Genomic DNA, 27,316 nt, shown 5'->3' with positions numbered 1-27,316 from the left:
ACTTTTAGTGATTTGTGTATCTGTACCCTCAAATCGATCTGTTCCTCAACCCTAAATAGACACTTATATTCCAAGGTTTATGTAAACACCTTATACTTCCTATTAAAATGCATTACCTAACACTTCGCTATGTTGACGTTCATTTGACAATTTTAGGCCCATCCTGCAAGATTTTTAATATTTCCTGTAGTTTGTCACAGTCCTCCTTTGTATTAACTAAAAAAACTCAATTTGTGACATATACAAAGTTTGAAATTGCACTTCAGATTCTCGAATCCAAATTGCTTCTGTAAATGTTGAAAAATTGTGATCCCAGCACCGATCCTTGTGGAACACAACTTCACACCATTTGCCAGCTTCACTACTTTTGAATTCTATAGCCTTAGAAATAAATTCCAGTTCATTGATAGCATTTCAATCACTTTGCGTACACGTGATACTGATTTTTATTGTTATTCACCTGAATCTCTAGATCCTTTGCTCTTATGCCACGTTTAGTTTCTTATACTCGAAGGTATCGGTGATTATAGAATCATAGAATGATACAGCACTGAAGGAGGCCATTCGGTCCACCGTCTGTGTTCCGGCTCTTTGGTAGAGCTGTCCAATTAATCCCACTCCCCAGCTCACCCCAGGATTCTTTTTATCTCAAGTAATATTTCCCAAATACCCATTCAAAGGTAATATTGAATCATCTTCCACCACCCTTTCAGGCAGCGTATTGCAGATCACAGCAACTCCCTGTGTAAAACAAAATCCTCCTCATGTTGTCTCAAGTTCTTTTGCCAGTCACATTAAATCTGTGTCCTCTTTTTACCGACCTCACTGCCACTGGAAACTGTTGCTCCTTAATTACTCTATCACATCCATTCAGGAAAATGAGCACCTCTATCAAATCTCCTATTAACTTTCTCTGCTCTAATCAGAACAACCCTAGCTTCTCCAGTCTCTCCACACAACCGAAGTCCCTCATCCCTGGTACCATTCTAGTAAATCTCTTCGGCACACGATCCAAGACACTGCCGTCAATCCTAAGGTGTGGTGCCCAGAAGTGAACACAATACTCCAGCTGAAGCCGGTGTTTTATGAAGTTTGAGCATAAATTCCGTGCTTTTGTTCACAACTGCTCCATTGATGAAGCCAATGTTCCGATATGCTAAGTAACAGCCTTCTCAACCTATTGAGCCACCTTCAAGGATTTGTGTACATACGCCCCTGGGTCTCTCTGTTCGTGCACCCACTTTAAAATTGTGGCAAAACCAAAGTAAAATACTGCGGATGCTGGAAATCTGGATTAAAAACAGAAAATGCTGGAACTACTCTGCAGATCAGGCAGCCTCTGTGGAGAGAGAAACATCTGTAAAATTGTACCAGTTCGTTCAGATTGCCTCACACTCTTCCTAACCGAATTGCACCACTTCACAATTCTCTGGGTTAAATTTAATCTGCCATATGTCTGCCCATTTAAATCAGAGTTCAGGTTACTTTAAATGTGAGGGGATTGGAGTTGGAAAGGAACGCCATCGGGGAAGTATAGGATCAGGTCAGGGACGACTCTGAAGCTCTCAGGCCCTCCAGTCTGAGGAACATTTTATGACGGTCAAGACCCAGTCAAATGTGCTTGGTATTTAGGGTCTTTTTAGGTTCCACTGATATTTTAGTTAATGCAAAATAGACAAGTAAACTGTTAATGATATAACAGTATATGCAGGAATGAGGGTCAGATAAAAGGTGTTATATGAATGTGTTTTATACCGAAGATCTGCTATGAAATTATTGAAGGGCGGAGCAGGCTCGAAAGAAAATATCCTACTCCTGCTCCTGCTCCTATTTCTTATGTTCTTTTGTTGACCAGCCAGTCTTCGTCCTCCTGATTCTATTACTATCCTCCTCATTGTTTGCTACATTTCTGAGTTTCGATGTCCTGAATACCCAAATCTAGGTCATTAAAATATATCAAAGAGAGCACTGGTCCTAATTGCAACCGCTGGGGAACACCACTGTATACTTCACTCCAGTCTGAAATACAACCAGTCACCACAACTCTGTGCTTTCTGACGCTTAGACAATTTGGTATCCACGCTATCCTGCCACATTAATCCCATGGGCTACAAATTTAAGAAGAATTGTATTGTGTGTTACTTTGTCACACGCCATTTGAAAGTCCACATACACAACATCAAGCACTCTACCCTCATGAAGTTTCACATTCCCTAGCAAAGTGTATCACCTCGCATTCATCGACGTTAAAGTTCACTTGCCACTTAACCGCACAGTCTTTATGTTTTGTAATGCCTAATATAAGAGGTCATGCAGAGCAATATTTCCTCAATAGTTGAAACAACGCCTCAGTTTTATTGAATAAAAACAATAAGAATTAATAAAGGAAGAATGTATAACTGTGAGAGGTTTTGGAATTTTATCAGAAAAAAATGACGATTTATTGCAGAGCAAACTCCTTACTCATCAATTTGTATTACTGCTTTTCGAAGAAATTAGTGAGGTGATTATGTGTCCAACTAACAGAAACGCTGACCTGTTTGTCTCAGCCTCTCGTTGCCACTTTCAATGTCTGTTTATGCATCGAAAACCATCAGCTCCTCACCACCTCACAATATATCCTAAACTCTTCCCCACCCCACCTAATATACACAGCTCCACACCACCTCACGTAATATCCTCAGCTCCTCACAAACAACTTAATATCCTAAACACATCCCCACACCACCTAATACCCTCAGCTCCTCACCACCTCACATAATATCCTCAGCTCCTCACAAACAACCTAATATCCTAAACACTTCCCTACCCCATCTAATATACTCAGCTCCACACCACCTCACATAATACCCTCAGCACATCACCAGCCACCCATTATCCTCAGCTCCTCAACACTTCACAATATATCCTAAACACTTCCTCACCCCATCTAATATATTCAGCTCCACACCACCTCACGTAACATCCTCAGCTCCTCACAAACAATATAATATCCTAAACACATCCCCACGCCACCTAATACCCTCAGTTCCTCACCACCTCACATAATATTGTAAACACTTCCGCAACCCATCTAATGTCCTCTGCTCTTCGCCACTTCACATAATATCCTAAATACTTCCTGTTGTGTCTCAAGAGGTTTTATACCCTTATATATATAACAATTAAGATGGACTCCGGGGTGGAGAGTTTAGTTAACGGCCATTTTACTTACAATGTGCTTCTTCACTCAATGCACTACATTTCCCCATAGTGCATTGCAAATCACCACTACGGCATCACATGTGGGACACGTCTAATAAACATTCAAGATACACAACATATTTCCTCCCACTTAAAATAGAATATACATAAAACAGAATAACTGAAAATGACTATAACTTTGGAAGAGAGGGTAGAGTGCCTCTGCATTCCACTAACCCTGGGGATTATTCTGCCCCATGCACACAGGTTAGCACTAACTGTATATAAGGCGCTCTGGAGGCTGCCTTTCTCTTTGGGGGTAACGCCTAATCTCAGGGGCAGGCTCTGGCTGGCTCTCCCGTGACCATGCAGGCATGGATTCCTCCCTCGATGGCAAAAGGGTGGATGGTGCCACTGTCTCAGGGTCGGACGATGAGTCCCTGCTGGAGCCCCCAGCAGTTCCTTGATCCTCTGTTTCTTGGGTTACCTGTGGCGACTCTCTTGGCAGCAAATGGTCTACATGCCGTCTCCATGTTCGGTCGTCTCTGGTGCGGACTCGGTATGAAAAGGGGCCAGTCTTTTGACTGACCACATCCGGGACCCACCACTCCGGGGTGGTGCAGTTACGCACGAGGACTTTGCCCCCCCACCAACAAGTTTAGATCTTTGCACATCTGAGCTCGTCTGCTGATTCGATCTTGCTGATTGGCGTGCACCACTGCTTCTGTGGACGTTGGCCTCAGCAGTTCAAGGCTTGTCCGTAGCTGCCTTCCCATGATTAAGTAAGCAGGAGATGCTCCAGTCGTAGCATGAGGCATCTTTCGGTATTTCAGCAAGAAAGCATTCAGGCGTTGCTTTAGAGGTGCATCACTTCTTGCAGCTTTCAACGTGTGTTTCAGCGTTCTGACAAATCTCTCTGCCAATCCATTCGTGGATGGATGATAAGGAGCGGAGAACGTGTGCTTGATGCCATTGCTCTTGAGGAACTCCTCCATCTCCTGGGATGTGAACTGTGTTCCATTGTCGGTTACTATCTGCTCCGGCAGACCAAATCACCCGAACATCTCTCTCAGAGTCTCGTTCATTTTCTCCGTAGTGGTAGTGTACATTCCTGCAACCTCTGGCCATTTCGAATGAGAGTCCACCGCGACCAGGAACAACGCTCCTTCCACTGGTCCCACGAAGTCCAGATGGATCCATTGCCACAGTGTCGCTGGCCATTCCCATGGATGCAGTGGCGCTGCTCTTGGTGTATCCCTGGTTGTCTCGCATGATGGGCATGATTTCGCTTCATTTTCAATTTCATGATCCAGACCCGGCCACCAGAAGTAGCTTCATGCCAGCTCTTCCATCCGGACAATACCACAATGTCCTGAGTGCAGCTCGTTGATGATATGTTTCCGCAGATTTGTTGGTATGATCACTCGCATGCCCCAAGGGAGCCATCCTGACGTGACAGACAACTCATTCCCTCTTGACAGGTAAGGAAGGAGCTCAGTTGGTGCATCTGACACCCGTGATCCGTCTCCTCTCATCAACTGATCCAGCACCTTAGATAACGTAGGGTCCACTCTGGTCTCTTTCTTGGCCTGCTGGGCCGTGACATGGGCATTGCTCATCATGTCAAAGTAGAAAATCTTCTGCTCACAGCCTTCAGAGGGCACAGGCAGCGGAAGACTTGACAATCCATCCGAATTGCCATGTGCTGCTGACCTCCGGTATTTGATGTTCTAATTGTGAGCGCTTAACATCAGCACCCAGCGCTGCATCCTGCACGCTGCCAGTGATGATATTCCTGTATGTGGACCAAAAATCGATGTCAGAGGACGATGATCCGTCAGCAAGGTGAATTTCCTTCCGAACAAGTAGTGATGGAAATTTTTGATTCCAAAGGTGATGCCCAAAGCCTCTTTTTCGATCTGTGGGTATTTCACCTCCGCCTTGCTCAGGGACCATGACGAGAATGCAATCGGCTTCTCTTTGCCTTAGGGAAAGATGTGGGACACGACTGCACTGACGCCATAAGGCGACATGCCACAGGCCTGCTGAATCTGCAATGACGGGTCAAAGTGCGTCAACACTCTGGTGTCAGTCAAAGCTGCTTTGGCTTTCTTGAATGGAGCTTCGCACTCCTTCGTCCACACACATGCCTTGCCCTGACACAACAACTCAGGTAATGGCTTCAACAGTGATGCCAGCTGTGGAATAAGCTTTCCGTAATATTTCAGGAGACCTAAGAATGACCGCAGCTGGCCGACATTTGTAGGTGCAGCAGCGTCGGCGATGGCTTTCACTTTCGATGGTGCAGTGTGTAGGCCGTCCACGTCGATGACATGCCCTAGGTACTCCACTGATGGCTTGAAAAATTAGTATTTGTCCTTGCGAACGCATAAGCCATATTCTTCAAGTCTTGCCAGTGTCTTCATCAGGTTCTGCGGATGCTCGTTGTCGTCCTTTCCTGTGACAAGGATATCGTCGACATAACATTGTACCCCTGGAATGTCGCTTAAGATCTGGTCCATAGCCCGCTGAAACAATGCTGGTGCTGACGTTATACCAAAGGGTAGGTGGCAGTACCTGTATAGGCCCTTGTGGGTGGTGATGGTGAGGTACTTCTGTGAGTCCTCTTTTACATGCATCTGCAAGTAGGCTTGGCATACCTCAATCTTGCTAAACTTCTGACCACCTGCTAGACCCACGCAAAGATCTTCAATGATGGGGAGGGATTACTGTTCAGCTGAGAGCACAGGATTCACTGTTACTTTGAAATCTCCACAGAAGCAAACCGCGCCATCAGTCTTCATCACTGGTACCACGGGCGTGGCCCACTCACTGTGCAAAACCGGCACCAGGACCCCTATCTTAACCAGACGCTCCAGGTCAGCCTCCACCTTTGGTCTGAGGGCGTAGTGTACTTTCCTGGCCTTCAGGAATCGTGCCTGGCTGTCAGGTTTCACCTTGAGTTTGACCGTAATCCCCTTCATACACCCCAATTCTCCGTCATAGTCAGCCGCATGCTTTTTCAACACTGCTGCTAGCCCCACCTCTTCGACTGACACCGCATTCACTGTTTTCCAATCCAGATGAATTTTCTCCCAACATGGCCTGCCCATCAGGGATGGATAGTCACCCTTGACCACGTAAACTGGCAGCATCACGGTTTGTCCATTAAGCTCCACCTTGACCTCCGTCTTACCCAGCATGGGGACTGTTTCCCCAGTGTAGGTCTTTAAGATGAGCTTGGCCAGCGTCAGTGATAGGTGGTTCAGATTTTCTTTGAATAGCTTCTCTGAAATCAAGGAGACAGTGGCCCCCATATCCAGCTCCATTTTGACTGGTATTCCCTCTAAATGTGGAGTGACTCCATAGCCTGATAATCCTACATTCACCGTTAACACATGGAGATTCAGCTCCCCATTAGTGTCTGTGTCACTGTCTTCTGGTTCTTGTTTCACCATGTGTAGGTTTTCTTTTTAGAACGCCAGTTGGATGTGTTTCCTTGTTTGTTTTTGTGTCACTCTGTGTAGGGTTGTTTGCTTTGCCCTTTACACACACGTTCAATGTGTCCTTTCTTTTCACATTTCCGACAGGTCAAGTCTTTACATCAGCAGTCAGATGGCTGATGACCTGAACTTCCACATCTGTAACATTCTCTGGCGCCACTTGCATGCTTATCCGGTGTAGCTACTACCCTGTGCACACTTGTTGCAGCCCCCAACAGCTGTGCATCTTTAGCTGCTAACTCCATAGACACATCGAGCTCCACTGCTGATTTAAGCGTCAGTTTGTCAGTCGTGAGCAAGCGCTTCTGTGTTGATTCACATCTTAATCCACACACAAACCAATCACGGAGAGTGTCATTTAGTAGAGTTTCACCAAACTCACAATGCTCAGTTAGCTCCTTTAGCACTGCAACATATTCGGCTATGGACTCACCCTCCGCTTGATTTTGTTTGTGAAACCTGAACCTCTCGGCTATCAGCAGCGGCATGGGTGCGAAATGTGTTTCCAAAACTTCCACAATCTGATCATATGTCTTAGCGCCAGGCCCATCCGGGTGCATCAAACTCCGTAAGAAGCCAGATGTTTTTGCTCGGATCACACTGAGGAACTTTGCCACTTTCACGTCATCTTTAATACAATTTGCAGTCACGAAAAATCCGAAACGCTCTGTATAAGCACTCCGTTGCTCCGCCGTTTCATCAAATGGTCCAAACGCACCGGTTAGCATAGCCTTTCTTTTTTATTTTTACACTCCTTCTCCTCCACTTCGTTTCACTGTAGCGTTACTCTCCCCCTTCTTATTTGTGTAACACACGAACCAGCACCTTTACGAGGCGATTGCATCAGCACTAAACTGCGGGCGCGCCATTAAGAAAAGACAGGAACTTGTTACTTTAAACATTGCCGATTCCAGTGCAAAGTGATGCGCAAGTCCGTCGTCCTCATCACCAGTTTTGTTGTGTCTCAAAGTGTTTTATACCCTGATCTATATAACAACTAGCTGGACGGGCTTCACTTGCCCAGTGCTGGGACTAGAGTCCTGGCGGATCATATAACTAGGGCTGTAGAGAGGGCTTTATACTAACTAGTGGGGGGGAGGTTCCGAGAGGGCAAATAATGAAAATGACAACAGAGAAGGTCATAGACTTAGGAAGCTTTGGGGAAATTAAAAACCAGAGCGTGTCAGGAAGGGGCAGAAGGTATGGAGTAAAAGGTAAAGTAATAAAAGGGGCAAAAGCAGGAACTAAGTGTCACAAAACATCTTTGAAAGTTCTCTATCTGAATGCACGCAGCATTCGTAATCAAACAGATGAGTTAATGGCACAAATAACTACATATGGGTATGATCTTGTGGTAATTACAGAAACATGGCTGCAGGGTGACAATACCTGGGAATTAAACATACCAGGTTATTTAACGTTCAGGAAGGACAGGCAGGAAGGAAGGGGAGGTGGGTTGGCTATGTTAATAAAGGAAGGAATCACTGTAATACAGAGAAATGATATTGGGTCAAAAGATCAGGATAATGAAACAGTTTGGGTGGAGGTAAGGAATTATAAGGGGAAAAAAACACTAGTGGGCGTAGACTATAGGCCTACGAACAGTGGCAACTCTGTTGGACGGAGTATCAATCAGGAAATAGTTGAGGCTTGTAATAAGGGAACATCTGTAATTATGGGGGATTATTGCTATCATATTAATTGGACAAATCAAATTGGGCAGGGCAGCCTTGAGGATGAGTTCATTGAGTATATTAGGGAAGGGTTTCTTGAGCAGTATTTAAATGAACCAACCAGGGGGCAAGCAAACTTAGATCTGGTCCTGTGTAACGAGACAGGATTAATTAAAAATGTCCTAGTAAAGGATCCCCTTGGAATGAGTGACCATAACATGGTTGAATTCCATGTTCAATTAGAGGGTGAGACGGTTGGATCTCAAACAAGCGTGCTAAGCTTGAATAAAGGAGACTATGAAGTTATGAGAGCGGAATTGAGTAGAGTGGATTGGGAGAATAGATTAAATGGTAAGACGATGCATGATCACTGGTGTACAGTTAAGGAGTTATTTTACAACTTCCAAAAAATATATATTCCACTGAGAAGAAAAGGGTGTAAATGAAAGACAGCCATCCGTGGCTAAGTAAAAAAATTAAGGATAGTATTCGACTAAAAGCAAGGGCATATATGGAAGCCAAATCTAGTGGGAGGATAGAGGATTGGGAAAACTTTAAAAGACAGCAAAAAATAACAAAAAGATTGATTAAGAAAGGGAAGGTAGATTACGAAAGTAAATTAGCAAACAATATAAAAACAGAGAGTAAGAGATTTTATAGTTTTATAAAAAGAAAAAGGTGGCGAAAGTAAATGTTGGTCCCTTAGAGGATGAGACCGGGAAATTAATGGTGGGAAATATGGAGCTGGCAAAAACACTGAATGAATATTTTACATCAGTCTTTACAGTAGAAGACACTAAGAATATCCCAACACTGGACAAACAGGGGGCTAAAGGGGGGGATTAGCTAAAGACGGTCAAAATCACTAAGGAAGTGGTACTCGGTAAAATAATGGGACTCAAGGCGGATAAATCAGCTGGACCTGATGGCTTACATCCTAGGGTCTTGAGGGAAGTGGCGGTAGGGATTGTGGATGCATTGGTAATAATTTTCCAAAACTCCCTGGACTCGGCAAAGGTCCCGGCAGACTGGAAAACTGCTAATTTAACACCCTTATTTAAAAAGGGCAGTCGACAGAAGGCTGGAACTATAGACCAGTTAGCCTAACATCAGTGGTAGGTAAAATTTTGGAGTCCATTATTAAGGAGACAGTAACAGGATATTTGGATAATCATAATTTAATAGGACAAAGTCAGCATGGTTTTATGAAGGGGAAGTCATGTTTGACAAATTTGCTGGAGTTATTTGAGGAAGTAACGTATAGGGTGGATAAAGGGGAACCAGTGGACGTAGTGTATTTAGACTTCCAAAAGGCATTTGACAAGGTGCCACACAAAAGATTATTCCTTAAGATAAATAATCATGGGATTGGGGGTAATATTCTGGCATGGATAGAGAATTGGCTGTCTAACAGAACGCAGAGAGTTGGGATAAATGGTTCATTCTCAGTCTGGCAATCAGTAACTGGTGGTGTTCCGCAGGGGTCAGTGCTGGGTCCCCAACTCTTTACAATCTATATTAACGATTTGGAGGAGGGGACCGAGTGAAACATATCATAGTTTGCAGATGATACTAAGTTCGGAGGGAAAGTAGTGAGTGAGGAGGACATACAAAACCTGCAAGGGGACATCGACAGGCTAAGTAAGTAGGCAGAGATTTGGCAGATGGAATACAATACTGGAAAGTGTGAGGTTATGCACTTTGGCAGGAAAAATCGTAGAGCAAGTTATTATCTTAATGGCAAGAAACTTTAAAGTACTGAAGTACAAAGGGATCTGGGGGTCCTGGTGCACGAAACGCAAAACGTTAGTATGCAGGTGCAGCAAGTGATTAAGAAGGCCAATGGAATGTTGGCTTTTATTGCTCGGGGGATAGAATATAAAAATAGGGAGGTATTGCTTCAGTTGTACAAGGTATTGGTGAGACCGCACCTGGAATACTGCGTACAGTTTTGGTGTCCATACTTAAGAAAGGACATACTTGCTCTCGAGTCAGTACAGAGAAGGTTCACTCGGTTAATCCCGGGGATGAGGGGATGGACATATGAGGAGAGGTTGAGTAGATTGGGAATCTACTCATTGGAGTTCAGAAGAATGAGAGGCGATCTTATTGAAACATATAAAATTGTGAAGGGGTTGGATCGGGTGGATGCAAGGAAGATGTTCCCGATGATGGGTGAAACTAGAACTAGGGGGCATAGTCTTAGAATAAGGGACTGCTCTTTCAAAACTGAGATGAGGAGGAACTACTTCACTCAGAGGGTGGTAGGTCCATGGAATATGCTGCCTCAAAAAGCTGTAGAAGCTACATCATTACATAAATTTAAAACAGAAATAGACAGTTTCCTAGAAGTAAAGGGAATTAAGGATTACGGGGAGCGGGCAGGAATTTGGACATGAGTCTAGGTTCAGATCGGTCATGGCCCTGTGGGTAGCGGAGCGGGCCCAGGGGCTGTGTAGCCTGATCCTGCTCCTATTCCTTGTGTCTAATTCTGTTAGATTCAGGAGATGGTTCTGTGATAGTGGATTGGCGGTTAGGATCAGATCAGACATGATCTTATTGAATGGCGAAGCAGGCTCGAGGGGCCGATTGTCCTACTCCTGCTCCTATTTCTTACGTTCTTATGGAGTGCCCGGCGGTGTCGAGCCTTTTTCGAGGGCATGTTGTTGTTGGAAGAGAGAGAGCGAGAGCGACTGGGGAGAAGAGAGAGAGCGACTGGGAGGAAGAGAGAGAGCGACTGGCGGGAAGAGAGAGAGCGACTGGGGTGAAGAGAGAAAGCGACTGGGGGGAAGAGAGAGAGTGACTGGGGGGAAGAGAGAGAGCGACTGGGGGGAAAAGAGAGAGCGACTGGGGGAAGAGAGAGAGGGACTTGGGGGGAAGAGCGTGAGCGACTGGGGGGAAGAGAGAGAGAGCGACTGGGGGGAAGAGATGGAAGGGGGGGAAGGGGGGATGCGGGGAAGGGGGGGAAGGGGGTGGAGGGGGGCAGAAATGGGGGGATGGGGGAAGGGGAGGGGAGGGGGCGAAGGGGAGGGGAGGGGGGAAGGGGAGGGGAGGGGGATGGGGAGAGGAGGGGGAAAGGTGGGGAAAGGGGAGGGGAGGGGGAAGGAGGAGGGAAGAGGGGAGGAGGGGGGAAGGAGGAATGGGGGGAGGGGGAAGGGGGAGGGGGGAGAAGGGAGGGGGGTGGAGGAGGGAGGGGGAGGGGAGGAAGGGGGGAGAGGGGTGTCCCCGAGCCCCGCCCCCCGATCTCCCGATGTCCCGCCACCCGATGTCCCGCCCCCGATCTACCGCTGTCCCGCCCCGTGATCTCCCGATGTCCCGCCCCCCCAATCTCCCAATGTTCCGCCCCGCGATCTCCCGATGTCCCGCCCCGCGATCTCCCGATGTCTCGACCCCCGATCTCCCGATGTCCCGCCTCCCGATGTGCCACCCCCCTATCTTCCGATGTCCCGCCCCGCGATCTCCCGATGTCCCACCCCCTGATCTCTGGATGTTGCGCTCCCCGATCTCCCGATGATCCTCCTCACCTGTCATGGACTTGATGTCTCCGAAAGCGGCCACGGTGCCCCAGGCCTCTTCTCCCGTGCATTCAGGAGGCACGGGGAAGAGAGAGAGAGACAGACTGGGGGGGAGAGTTAGACGCCGCCGTGCACCTGCTCCGTGGAGCTCCATGATGCCACCGCCGCACCAGCCTTTACTAATATGGCAGCGGGAGCGGCGCTTGGCTAAGGCCCGCCCCTCCAGCCTTCACAAAGTTGGCGGCGATCGGGGGCCGCTTTTTGACAGGGGCCAGGAGATGCCTAGCTGGGGTGTGTGTGAGGAGGAGAGGCGGAGGCTTCGAGGCCTACCTGGAAAATGGGGAAAGGTATGAAAATTAATGAGATTAGGGAAAAGATTTAGAAAGTAATCAACTTTTTTTTAAAACAGTAAAGCAACTTTTTTTTTGAAGATGCAGAAAGCGGGAAAAAGAAAGGAAACGTTTGGAATCAAGATGACGGCGACTCACCTCGGTTCAGAACGATAAGGCCCGCCCACACACGCACTGATTGGTCGACCGTCAGGTCACCGAAGCATAGGATTGGTCAATCGTCCCATCACTCGACTGTAGGAGGGCCTGCCCGCACGCGCCAGGAACCGGCGTACGATTGGTCGACCTCGACATCACTCTCTGGCTAATGAGTGGATAATGAGATGCTAGTGAGCGGAATTTTGAAGGTTTTTTGGATAGCACGGGCGCGATTTTTGTCCGGCCGAAACGTAAATGCGCTTACGACCGTTTTGGAAAGGTAAGCTTTCTTTTGACGTAACGCACGCGTAGGTACGCTTTATAACTTTCAAGCGCATAGCCGGACAGACGCTCATCGGAGGACAGACAGACAGATAGACAGACAGATAGACAGACAGACAGACAGACAGACAGACAGACAGACAGATCGATCCGTTTATATATTTCGATTAAGAAGGACTCCGCGATGGAATACAATACTGGAAAGTGTGAGGTTATGCACTTTGGCAGGAAAAATCATAGAGCAAGTTATTATCTTAATGGCAAGAAACTGGAAAGTACTGTAGTACAAAGGGATCTGGGGGTCCTGGTGCACGAAACTCAAAAAGTTAGTATGCAGGTGCAGCAAGTGATTAAGAAGGCCAATGGAATGTTGGCTTTTATTGCTAGGGGGTTGGAATATAAAAACAGGGAGGTATTGCTGCAGTTGTACAAGGTATTGGTGAGGCCGCACCTGGAATACTGCATACAGTTTTGGTGTCCATACTTAAGAAAAGACATACTTGCTCTCGAGTCAGTACAAAGAAGGTTCACTCGGTTAATCCCGGGGATGAGGGGGTGGTCATATGAGGAGAGGTTGAGTAGATTGGGACTCTACTCATTGGAGTTCAGAAGAATGAGAGGCGATCTTATTGAAACATATAAGATTGTGAAGGGGCTTGATCGGGTGGATGCGGTGAGGATGTTCCCAATGATGGGTGAAACTAGAACTAGGGGGCATAATCTTAAAATAAGGGGCTGCTCATTCAAAACTGAGATGAGGAGAAACTTCTTCACTCAGAGGGTGGTAGGTTTGTGGAATTTGCTGCCCCAGAAAGCTGTGGAAGCTACATCATTAAATAAATTTAAAACAGAAATAGATAGTTTCCTAGAAGTAAAGGGAATAAAGGGTTACGGGGAGCGGGCAGGAAATTGGACATGAGTCTGGGTTCGGAATGGTCATGGCCCTGTGGGTAGTGGAGCGGGCCCAGGGGCCGTGTAGCATTGTTCTGCTCCTACTGTGTTCTAATTCTGTTAGATTTCTGGAGATGGTTTTATTCCTGTTCCTGGCTGGGGTGGAGATCGCCTTTACAGAAGGTAAGTACTGTAGAAAATATAGGGACAGAGTGATCTCCTGGAAGAATTTCGATCGCCTAGATGGGTCGGAGAGGAATTTCCCAGATTTTTTTCTCCCAAATTGGCCATTGGGTCTTTATCTGGTTTTTCGCCTCTCCCGGGAGATCACATGGGTTCGGGTGGATGCAGAGTGATAGAAGATTTGAGGTTAGGATCAGATCAGGCATGATCTTATTGAATGGTGGAGCAGGCTCGAGGGGCCGATTGGCCTACTCCTGCTCCTATTTCTTATGTTCTTATGAGAGTTTAGTTACGGCCATTTATTTACAATGTGCTTCTTCATTCAATGCACTACATTTCCCATAGTGCATTGCAAATCATCACTGTGGTATCCCATGTGGGACAATTCTAATACACATTCAAAATACACAACAATTCCCCACGCCACCTAATACCCTCAGCTCCTACCCACCCCACCTAATATCCTCGGCTCCTCTCCACCCCACCTAATATCCACAGCTCCTCCCCACCCCACCTAATATCCTCAGCTCCTCCCACCCCAGCTAATGTCCTCAGCTCCTCCCCATCCCATCTATTATCCTCAGCTCCTCACCACCTCACATAATAACCTTAGCACTCCACCCACCCCAGCTAATATCCTCAGCTCCTCCCCACCCCACCTAATATCCTCAGCTCCTCCTCACCCCACCTAATTTCCTCGGCTCCTCTCCACCCCACCTAATATCCACAGCTCCTCCCCACCCCAGCTAATGTCCTCAGCTCCTCCCCATCCCATCTATTATCCTCAGCTCCTCACCACCTCACATAATAACCTTAGCACTCCACCCACCCCAGCTAATATCCTCAGCTCCTCCCCACCCCACCTAATATCCTCAGCTCCTCCTCACCCCACCTAATATCCTCGGCTCCTCTCCACCCCACCTAATATCCACAGCTCCTCCCCATCCCATCTATTATCCTCAGCTCCTCCCCACCAATTCTAATACCATCAGGTCCTACCCACCCCGCCTAATATTCTCAGCTCCTCCCCTCCCAATCTAACATCCATGGCTCCACCCCACCCACCTAATATCCACAGCTACTCACACCCCACCTAATTTCCTCAGCTCCTCCCCACCCCACCTATTATCCTCAGCAACTCCTCACCCCACCTAATATCCTCAGCTCCTCCCAACCCATCTAATATCCTCAGCTCCTCCTCACCTCACCTATTATCCTGAGCTCCTCCACACCCCACCTAATATCTTCAGCTCCTCCCAAACCAAACTCATATACACAGGTCCGCCCCATCCCAACAAATATCCTCAGCTCCTCCCCACGAATTCTAATATCATCAGGTCTTACTCACCCCACCTAATATCATCAGCTCCTCTCCATCCCTTCTAATATCTTTAGCTCCTTACCAACGCCTCTAATATCATCAGCTCCTCCACACCTCATCAAATACCCTCAGCTCCGCAACACCCCAACTAATATCCTCATCTCCTCCTCACCCCACCTAATATTCACAGCTCCTTCCCACCCCACCTAATATCCACAGCTCCTCCCCATCCCAACTAATATCCTTAGCTCCTCCCCACCCCACCTAATATCCTCAGCTCCTCCCCACCCCACCTAATATCCTCAGCTCCTCCAAATCCCATCTAATATCCTCAGCTCCTCCCCACGCCACCTTTTATCCTCAGCTCCTCCCCACTCCATCTAACCTGCGCCACTCCTCCACACCCCACCTTATATCCTCAGCTCTCCCCAACCCATGTAATATCCTCAGCTCCTCCCCACCCCAACTAATATCCTCAGCTCCTCCCCACCCCACCTTATATCCTCTGCTCTCCCCAACCCATCTAATATCCTCAGTTCCTCCCCACCCCACCTAATATCCTCAGCTCTATGCTACCCCATCTAATATCCTAAGCTCCTCCCCACCCCACCTAATATCCTCAGCACCTCCTCAGCCCACCTAATATGCTCAGCTCCTCCCCACCCCACCTTTTACGCTCAGCTCGACCCCACCCCACCTACTACCCTCAGCTCCTCCCCACGCCACTTACTATCCTCTGCTCCTCCCCACTCCACTTAATATCCTCAGCTCCTCCCCACCCCACATCATTTCCTCAACTCCTCCACACCCCACCTAATATCCTCCGCTCCTCCTCACCCCACCTAATATCCTCAGCCCCGCCCAACCCACCTAATATCCACAGCTCCTCCTCACCTCACCTATTATCCTCAGCTCCTCCACACCCCACCTAATATCCTCAGCTACTCCCCACCCCACATAATATTCTCAGCTCCTCCCCACCCCACCTAATGTCCACTGCTCCTCCCACCCCACCTAATATCCTCAGCTCCTCCGCACCCCACCTAATATCCTCAGCTCCTCCCCAGCCCACATCATTTCCTCAACTCCTCCCCACCCAACCTAATATCCTCAGCTCCTCCCCACCCCACCTAATATCCTCAGCACCTCCCACCCCACCTAATATCCTCAGCTCCTCCCCACCCCACCTAATATCCTCAGCTCCTCCCCACCCCACCTAATATCCTCAGCTCCTCCCCACCCCACCTAATATCCTCAGCACCTCCCCACCCCACCTAATATCCTCAGCTCATCTCCACCCCACCTAATATCCTCAGCTCCTCCCCACCCCACCTAATATCCTCAGCTCCTCCCCACGCCACTTAATATCATCAGCTCCTCCCCACCCCACCTAATTTCCTCAGCTTCTTCCCACCCCAACTAATACCCTCAGTTCCTCTTCACCCCAACTAATACCCTCAGTTCCTCCCCACTCCACTTAATATCCTCAGCTCCTCCCCACCTCACCTAATATTCTCAGCTCCCCCCAAGACCACCTATTATCCTCAACCCCTCCACACCCAACTAATACCCTCAGCTCCTCCCCACGCTACTTAATATCCTCAGCTACTCCACTCTACCTAATATCCTCAGCTCCTCCCCACCCCACCTAATTTCCTCAACTCCTCCCCTACCCACCTAATATCCTCAGCTGCTCCCCACCCCACCTAAGGGAGCGGTCGCGTAAGTCACTTGACTAGTAATCCAGAGGCCTGGACTAATGGTCCAGAAACGTGATTTCAAATCCCAGCACGGGACATTATAATTCAATAAAAATTAAATCCCTGAATTACAATGCAAACATCGCTAATGATGACCAAGGAACTATTGGATTGCCGTAAAAACCCATCTGATTCACTAATGCCCTTCCGGGAAGGAAATCTGCCATGCATTTCTGGTCTGGCCTATGTATGACTCCAGACTCTTAATTGACCTCTGAAATAGCTTAGAAAGGCACTCAGATGCACCAAATCGCTTAGAAAATCGATAAAAAGAATGAAACCAGATGGACTACTTGGCATCGACCTCGGCAAGCTACTGATCCGGCTTCAGCACACCCAGCCCAGTCGAGCCAACAATAGACCTCCTCACCAACATCTGGGGATCTGTGCCAAAACTGGGAGAGCTTTCCAGCAGGCTAGTCAAGAAACAGCCTGGCATAGTCTACTCACAGAATCATACCTTAAAGCTAATGTCCCAAACTCCTCCATTACCATCCCGGCGCAGGACAGACCCACTGGTGTGGCGGCACAGTGGCATAGATTCGGAAAGGAGTGGCACTGGTAATCCTCAAAATTGATTCTGGAACTCATGAAATCTCAGGACTTCAGAGGACTTCAAGCATGGGCAAGGAAATATTCTGCTGATTAAAACATGCCGCCCTCCATCAACTGATAAGTCAGTACTCCTACTTGCTTAACGCCATTTGGAAGAAGCACTGAGAGTAGCAAGGCCACAGAATGTACTCTGGGTGGGGGACTTCAATGCTCATCACCAAGAGTGGCTCGGTAGCACCACTACTGACTGAATTGGCCGAGTCCTGAAGAATATAGCAACCAGACTGCGCCTGCGACAGATGTGAGTGAACCAACACGAGGGAAAAGCTTACTTGTGAGCCTGAGCGGGTGGAATGGAGTCGGAGACAACAACACCAAGGATTTGTATTTATATGCGATTAACATAGTTAAACGTTCCAAGGTGCTGCACAGAAGTAATTAAAGACAAAAAAAAGACCAGGGATAAAGACAGCTCGGAGCAGAGACGTGGGTGACTGCGCAAGTGGCCAATCCATGAGAAGAACAGTCGGCTAGCGAAATAAGGAAGGAGTGGCGTCAGTAAGCAAAGCTGGCGCTAGCCCAAGGGTGCTGAGAGCTGAGTATAGAGTGATTATTTGTGGTATTTTTTTTCATCTGTTTTCAGTAAATTTCTACTAAATATTTCATAGCCTATCTAATAGAGGGAAGTGCTGATTGTTGGGTAGCTGTTGAGTGTTTCTTAAGTTTATTTCTGCTAAATTACCTCCAAAATCTAATAGATAGAGGCATGCCAGGGCAGCTCAGTCCCGTGTTTTGCACACGTGGGATATCCTGGGCGCATCATAAGAACATAAGAAATACGAGCAGGATTAGGCCATTCGGCCCTATGTGCCTGCTCCACCATTCAGTGAGATCATGGCTGATCTTATGCCGCAACCCCATTCACCGGCCCTATTGCCATATCCCTTGATGTCCTTAATAGCCATAAATGTGTCGTATTCTGTTTTGAATATACCCAATGAAAGAGCCTCTACAGCCCTCTGAGGCGGAGAATTCCAAGCATTCACCAACCTATGTGTGAAGAAATGTCTCCTCATCTCAGTCCTGAATGGCCTTCCCTTTATCTTGAGGCTGTGGCCCGTGGTTCTAGACTCTCAGAAAAGGAAAACATTCTCTCAGCATCCATCCTATCAAGCCATGTAATAATTGTGTATGCTAAAATGAGATTGCATCTCATTCTTCAGAATTCAAGGTAATACAGGCCTAGTTTACTCAATCTCTTCTCAAATGATAGTCCTGGCATCCAAGGAATCAATCTCGTGAACTTTCGTTGAACTCCCTCTATGGCAAGTTTATCCTTCCTTAGGTAAGGAGACCAAAATTGTACACAGTACTGCAGGTGTGGTCTCACCAACGACATATATAATTGGAGTAACACTTCTAAACTCCTGTACTCAAATCATCTTGTAATGAAGGCCAGCATAACATTTGCCTTCCTAATGGTTTGCTGCACCTGCACGTTCATTTTCAGTGTCTCATGTACAAGGACAACCAGGTCCTTTTGAGCTCCTGCATTACCCAACCTTTCACCTTTTAGGAAATACTCTGCCTTTCTGCTTTTTCTACCAAAGTGGATAACTTCACATTTATCCACATTATATTCCATCTGCCATGTTCTCGCCCATTCACTGAGCCTGTCGAGATCCCCTTGAAGCCTCTTCACATCCTCTTTGCAACTGACACTGCCACCTACCTTTGTATCATCAGCAAATTTGGAAATGTTACTTTTAGTCCCCTTATCCAAATCATTGATATAGCTTGTGATTATCTGGGGCTCAAGCACTGCTCATTGCGGTACCCCACTAGTCACAGCCAGCCATCCTGGAAAAGACCCGTTTATCCCTATTCTTTGTTTTCTGCTGTAACCAATTATCAATCCATGCTAGTAATTTAACCCTAATTACATGTGCCCTAATTGTGTTTACCCACCTCTTGTATGGGACATTATCGAAGGCCTTCTTAAAATCCAGATACACCACATCTAACAGTTCCCTTTTGTCGACTTCAGGCCGCCTCGGCGACCACGTGTGCTGGAGGTGTCGCCGACTGCAGCAGCTCCAGGTTTCGGAGCTGGTGCAGCAGCTGGAGTCACTACAGTGCGTCCACGAGGTTGAGCAATACTTGGAAAGCAGGTTTCCAGAAATTGTCACCCTGCAGCCTCAGAATGTGCAGCCAGAGAGGGAAAGGGTGACCGCCAGACAGAGAAGGAGGACCAATCAGAAGGTTAGGAATCCCCAGGGTGTATCCCGCTCGCTAATCGTTTCACAGTTCTGGAAACTGATGTTGGTGATGGCTCCTTTTGGGAGAGCAGCCAAAGCCAAGGCCACTGCACCACGGGGGGCACAGATGCACAGGAAGGGCGAAGAGTGGAATAATGATACAGGATTCATTGGTTAGGTTTACAGATGGGCGTTTCTGTGGAAGCATAGGTGACTCCAGGATGGTATGCTGTCTCCCTGGTTCCAGGGTCAAGGATAGAAACATAGAAACACAAAATAAATAGGAGCAGGAGCAGGCCATTTGGTCCTTCGAGCCTGTTCTGCCATTCAACACGATCATGGCTGATTGTCTATCTCAATACCATATTCACGCTCTCTCCCCATACCCCTTGATGCCTTTTGTGTCTAGAAATCTATCTATCTCCTTCTTAAATATATTCACACATGGCCTCCACAGCGTTCTGTAGTAGAGAATTCCACAGTTTCACCACCGTCTGAGTGAAGCGATTTCTCTTCACTCAGTCCTAAATATCCTTCTCATATCCTGAAACAGTGACCCCTCGTTCTAGACCCACCAGTCAGGGAAAACATCCTCCCTACATCCAGTCTGTCTAGCCCTGTCAGAATTTTAGACGTTTTAATGAGATCCACTTTCATTCCAAACTCTAGTGAATACACGCCGATTCGAGCTAATCTCTCCTCATACCACAGTCCAGCCATCCCAGGAATCAGTCTGGTGAAGCTTCGCTGCACTCCCTCTATGGCAAGTATATCCCTTCTTAGGTAAGGAGACAAAAACTGCACACAGTACTCCAGGTGTGGTCTCACCAAGGCCCTGTTTAGCTGTAGTAAGACATCCTTGTTCCTGTATACAAATCCTCTTGCAACGAAGGCAAACAAACCATTTGCCTTTCAAACTGCTTGCTGCACCTGCAGGTATGTTTCATTGACTGGTGTACAAGGGCTCCCTGGTTCTTTTGTACATCAGCATTTCCCAATCCATTGAAATAATAATCTACCTTTCTGTTTTTCCTACCGAAGTGGATAACTTCACATTTATCCACGTTACACTGCATCTGCCATGTATTTGCCCATTCACACAAATTGTCTAAATCACCTTGAAACCTCTTTGCATCCTCCTCACAACTGACAATCACACCTAGTTTTGTGTCGTCATCAAACTTGGAAATATTACATTTGGTTCCCTCATACAAATTATTGAAATATATAGTGAACAGCCGGGGCCCAAGCACTGATCGCTGCAGTACCCCACTAGTGAACGCCTGGCACACTAAAAAGTGCGATTTATTCCTACTCTGTTTCTTGTCTGTTAACCAATTTATTTCCATGCCAGGATATTACCCCGAATCCCATGTGCTTTAATTGTCCGCAGTAACCTCGTATGTGGGAATTGATCAGAGCCCTTCTGAAAATCCAAACACGCCACAACCACTGATTCTCCCTTATCTATTCTACCATTTACATCCTCAATAACTTGCAATTCATGCAGTCGTTCCTGAAATTTTAGACATTGCCTATCCACCATCAAGCCTCTTAATGAAGCTCCCCCATCTATCATAGCCAACTCCCTCCTCATACCTTCGTAGTTTCCTTTTTTTAGATTTGGGATCTTGTCTCGATTGGACTATTTCACTTTCCATCTTACGAAGAAATCTATCATGTTATGATCACTCTTCCCTTAAGGGCCCCGCACAACAATATTATTAATTAACTCATCTCATTGCTCTATACCCAATTGAGGATAGCCTCTATACCCAATTTAGGATAGCCTGTTCACTAGTTGGCTGCTCAAATTACTTGTCTAAATATCCATCTCATACAAACTCCAGGAAATTCTTCCTCCACTGTATTATTGCTAATTTGGTTTGGCCAGTCTATATGTAGATTGAAGTCCACCCTTCCCTCAACTTCACATGGCCCATCTCTGACTCTTCCCTTCCTTCCTCGACTTATCTCTCTCCATCTCTGTGGATAGTGTATTAACAAACATTCACGACCACCCCACTACCTCGTACAGCTACCTGCACTATGCTTGCTCGCTCCCCGCCTCCTGCAAGAACTCTATTCCATTTTCCAAGTTTGTCCATCTATGCTGCATCTGCTTTGACGATGCCACCTTTCATTCTATTGTTTCCAACATGTCTTGTTTTGTCCTCAACCGAGGATTCACCTCTAATGTGGTTCACACAGCCCTTGACTAATACCGTTCCACTTCCCGCACATCTGCTCTCATCCCTTCCCCTCCCTCACTGAACCATGATAGGGTTCCCCTTGTAGTGAACTTTTACCCCACCAGCCTCCACGTTAAATTGATCATCCTCTGCCATTTCCGCCACCTCTAGCATGATCCCACCACCAAACATATCTTCCCCTCACCTCCACTTTTAGCATTCCTAAGGGACCACTCGTTCTGCGACATCCTGGTCCACTCCTCTATCACACCAAACACCCATTCCCCGATGGCCAACACTTTGATGTGCAAGCGCAGGAGATGCAACACATGCACTTATACCTCCCCCTTCCCACTGTCCAGGGCCCCAAACAACCTTGCAGGTGAAGCAGCGATTTACTTATACTTCTTGCAAATTTGTACACTGCATTCGCTGCTCATTAGTTGGTCTCCTCTACATTGGGGAGACCAAACGCAGATTGGTTGACCGCTTTGCAGAACACCTCCATTCAGTCCCTATGTGTGACCCCGATCTTCTTGTTGCCTTTCACTTTAATTGTCCGCTCCACTCTCACTCAGCCCACACCGTCCTCAGCCTATTACATAAGAACATAAGAACATAAGAACATAAGAAATAGGAGCAGGAGTAGGCCAATCGGCCCCTCGAGTCTGCTCCACCATTCAATAAGATCATGGGTGATCTGATCCTAACCTCAAATCTTCTATCACTCTGCATCCACCCGAACCCATGTGATCTCCCGGGAGAGGCGCAAAACCAGATAAAGACCCAATGGCCAATTTGGGAGAAAGAAATCTGGGAAATTCCTCTCCGACCCATCTAGGCGATCGAAATTCTTCCAGGAGATCACTCTGTCCCTATATTTTCTATAGTACTTACCTTCTGTAAAGGCGATCTCCACCCCAGCCAGGAACAGGAATAAAACCATCTCCTGAAATCTAACAGAATTAGAACACAGTAGGAGCAGAACAAGGCTACACGGCCCCTGGGCCCGCTCCACTACCCACAGGGCCATGACCATTCCGAACCCAGACTCATGTCCAATTTCAGCCCGCTCCCCGTAACCCTTAATTCCCTTTACTTCTAGGAAACTATCTATTTCTGTTTTAAATTTATTTAATGATGTAGCTTCCACAGCTTTCTGGGGCAGCAAATTCCACAAACCTACCACCCTCTGAGTGAAGAAGTTTCTCCTCATCTCAGTTTTGAATGAGCAGCCCCTTATTTTAAGATTATGCCCCTAGTTCTAGTTTCACCCATCATTGGGAACATCCTCACCGCATCCACCCGATCAAGCCCCTTCACAATCTTATATGTTTCAATAAGATCGCCTCTCATTCTTCTGAACTCCAATGAGTAGAGTCCCAATCTACTCAACCTCTCCTCATATGACCACCCCCTCATCCCCGGGATTAACCGAGTGAACCTTCTTTGTACTGACTCGAGAGCAAGTATGTCTTTTCTTAAGTATGGACACCAAAACTGTATGCAGTATTCCAGGTGCGGCCTCACCAATACCTTGTACAACTGCAGCAATACCTCCCTGTTTTTATATTCCAACCCCCTAGCAATAAAAGCCAACATTCCATTGACCTTCTTAATCACTTGCTGCACCTGCATAATAACTTTTTGAGTTTCGTGCACCAGGACCCCCAGACCCCTTTGTACTACAGTACTTTCCAGTTTCTTGCCATTAAGATAATAACTTGCTCTATGATTTTTCCTGCCAAAGTGCATAACCTCACAGTTTCCAGTATTGTATTCCATCTGCCAAATCTCTGCCCACTTACTTAGCCTGTCTATGTGCCTTTGCAGGTTTTTTATGTCCTCCTCACTCACTACTTTCCGTCCCATCTTTGTATCATCTGCAAACTTTGATATGTTACACTCGGTCCCCTCCTCCAAATCGTTAATATAGATTGTTAAGAGTTGGGGACCCAGCACTGACCCCTGCGGAACACCACTAGTTACTGGTTGCCAATCTGAGAACGAACCATTTATCCCAACTCTCTGCTTTCTGTTAGAGAGCCAATCCTCTACCCACGCCAGAATATTACCCCCAATCCCGTGATTTTTTATCTTGAGCAATAATCTTTTGTGTGGCACCTTGTCAAATGCCTTTTGGAAGTCTAAATATACTACGTCCACTGGTTCCCCTTTATCCACCCTGTATGTTACATCCTCAAAAAACTCAAGCAAATTTGTTAAACATGACTTCCCCTTCATGAAACCATGCTGAGTTTGCCCTATTAAATTATGTTTATCCAAATGTCCCGTTACTGTCTCCTTAATAATGGACTCTAACATTTTACCATCCACAGATGTTAGGCTAACAGGTCTATAGTTTCCAGCCTTCTGCCTGCTACCCTTTTTAAATAACGGTGTTACATTAGCAGTTTTCCAATCTGCCGGGACCTTTGCTGAGTCCAGTGAGTTTTGGAAAATTATTACCAATGCATCCACAATCCCTACCGCTACTTCCCTCAAGACCCTGGGATGCAAGCCATCAGGTCCAGGGGATTTATCCGCCTTGAGTCCCATTATTTTATCAAGTACCACATCCTTAGTGATTTTAATTGTATTTAGTTCCTCCCCCCCCAGAGCCCCCTGTTTGTCCAGTGTTGGGATATTCTTAGTGTCCTCTACTGTAAAGACTGATACAAAATAATTGTTCAGTGTTTTTGCCATCTCCATGTTTCCCACCATTAATTTCCCGGTCTCATCCTCTAAGGGACCAACATTTACTTTAGCCACCCTTTTTCTTTTTATATAACTATAGAAACTTTTACTGTCTGTTTTTATATTTTTTGCTAATTTACTTTCATAATCTATCTTCCCTTTCTTAATCAATCTTTTTGTTATTTTTTGCTGTCTTTTAAAGACTTCCCAATCTTCCATCCTCCCACTAGATTTGGCTACCTTATATGCCCTTGTTTTTAGTCGGATACTATCCTTAATTACTTTACTTAGCCACGGATGGCTATCTTTTCTTTTACACCCTTTTTTCCTCAGTGGAATATATTTTTTTTGGAAGTTGTAAAATAACTCCTTAAATGTACACCACTGGTCATGTACCGTCTTACCCTTTAATCTATTTTCCCAGTCCACTCTAATTAATTCCGCTCTCATACCTTCATAGTCTCCTTTATTCAAGCTCAGCACGCTTGTTTGAGATCCAACCTTCTCACCCTCTAATTGAATATGGAACTCAACCATGTTATGGTCACTCATTCCAAGGGGATCCTTTACTAGGACATTTTTAATTAATCCTGTCTCATTTCACAGGACCAAATCTAAGGTTGCTTGCCCCCTGGTCGGTTCAGTTACACACTGCTCATAAACCCATCCCTAATACACTCAATGAACTCTTCCTCAAGGCTGCTCTGCCCAATTTGATTTGTCCAGTTAATATGATAATTAAAATCCCCCATAATTATAGCTGTTCCCTTATTACAAGCCTCAACTATTTCCTGATTAATACTCCGTCCAACAGAGTTGCAACTGTTCGGAGGCCTATAGACTACACCCACTAGTGTTTTTTTCCCCTTATTATTCCTTACCTCCACCCACACTGTTTCACTATCCTGCTCCTTTGACCCAATATCATTTCTCTGTATTATAGTGAATCCTTCCTTTATTAACATAGCCACCCCACCTCCTCTCCCTTCCTGCCTGTCCTTCTTGATTGTTAAATAACCTGGTATGTTTAATTCCCAGTCCTGGTCACCCTGCAGCCATGTTTCTGTAATGGCCACAAGATCATACCCATATGTCATTATTTGTGCCGTTAACTCAGTCATTTTGTTACGAATGCTACGCGCATTCAGATAAAGAACTTTCAAATATGTTTTGTAACACTTAGTTCCTGTTTTTCCCTTTTTAGTACTTTACTTTTTACTCCATACCTTCTGTCCCTTCCTGACACATTCTGTTTTTTAATTCCCCCACTGCTACCTAAGTCTATGACCTTCTCTGTTGTCATTTCTATTATTTGCTCTCCAGAAACCTCCCCCCCACTAATTAGTTTAAAGCCCTCTCTCCAGCCCTAGTTATATGATTCGCCAGGACTCTAGTCCCAGCACTGGCCAAGTGGAGTCCGTCCCAACAGAACAGCTCCCTCCTGTCCCAGTACTGGTGCCAGTGTCCCAAGAAGCAAAACCCATTTCTCCCACACCATTCTTTGAGCCACGCATTTAACTCTTTAATTTTATTTATCCTAGCCAAATTCGCTCGTGGCTCAGGTAATAACCCAGAGATTATTACCCTTGAGGTTCTGTTTTTTAATTTGACCCCTAGTTGCTCATACTCCTTTAACAGAACCGTCTTCCTTGTCCTATCTACGTCGTTTGTACCAACATGGACCACGACAACAGGATCCTCCCCCTCCCACTGCAAGTTTCTTTCCAGCCCAGAAGAGATGTCCTTAACCCTGGCACCAGGCAGGCAACACAGCCTTCGGGACTCCCGGTCTTGACTGCAGAGAACCCTAGCTATCCCCCTAATGAGACTATCCCCTACCACTACAACATTTCTTTTTACTCCCTCCACTTGAATGGGCCCTTGTACCACGGTGCTGTGGCCAGGTTGCTCATCCTCCCTGCAGTCCCCGCTCCCGCCCTCACAGGGAGTAAGAACCTCGATCCTGCTGGACAAGAACAAGGGCTGCGTCTCCTTCAACACTACATCCTGGATCCCTGTACCTTCCTCACTCGTAGTCACACCGTCCTGTCCCTGACCACGGACTACATCTGCAGTAATTAACTTCATAGGTGTGACCATCTCCTGAAACATAGAGTCCAGGAACTTCTCCCTCTCCCTGATGTGTCGCAGTGTCCGAAGTTCGGTCTCAAGCTCCATAACATGGAACTTGAGTTCCTCTAGCAGCAAACACTTGTCGCAGATGTAATCACCATTCGCCTCAATGGGGTTCACCGGCTCCCACATCTCGCAACAGTAACACATCACCTGCTCCATTCTATATAATTAATTTAATTTCTTATTATTAGTTATGAAGACCCTGCCCGGATATATATGATAATATCACACCACTACTCAATAGGACTTACCAACTTAAAGGTATGAAAGAGAAGAGAAGGAAGAAAACCAACCAACCAGCTGATCACCAACCTCCTCCTTGGATACTGTCTGTGGAGCCTGTTTGGTTGACTCGTCTCGCTGCTCCACCTCCGCAGTGCCGTCTAAGCCTGGGAGTGGGGAACAAAACAGAGCAAAAAACACCCTCACCTCCCACTTATCCGAACTCTCCCACTTAGCAAAACTCCAACAGCACTCAATGCACAAAGCACTCCGTGCACTGCACTAGCCCCTCCCCTTTTATACCCGGATTCTACTTCCTGTTTAAACTGCCCAAGCGTTTAATAAACCCTTAAAAAATAAAACTTACTTCAAATAATTGACTTCTTAACACACTAAAATTCACAAAATACACTTAAATGATTTTTCTCCCACTTAGCAAAACTCCAACAGCACTCAA

The sequence above is a fragment of the Somniosus microcephalus genome, unplaced genomic scaffold, assembly GCF_052327205.1.
Source record: "Somniosus microcephalus isolate GS21.2 unplaced genomic scaffold, FLI_Smic_1.0 unresolved_chr6, whole genome shotgun sequence".
Taxonomy (NCBI): Eukaryota; Metazoa; Chordata; class Chondrichthyes; order Squaliformes; family Somniosidae; genus Somniosus; species Somniosus microcephalus.
This window is presented reverse-complemented; position numbering follows the sequence as displayed.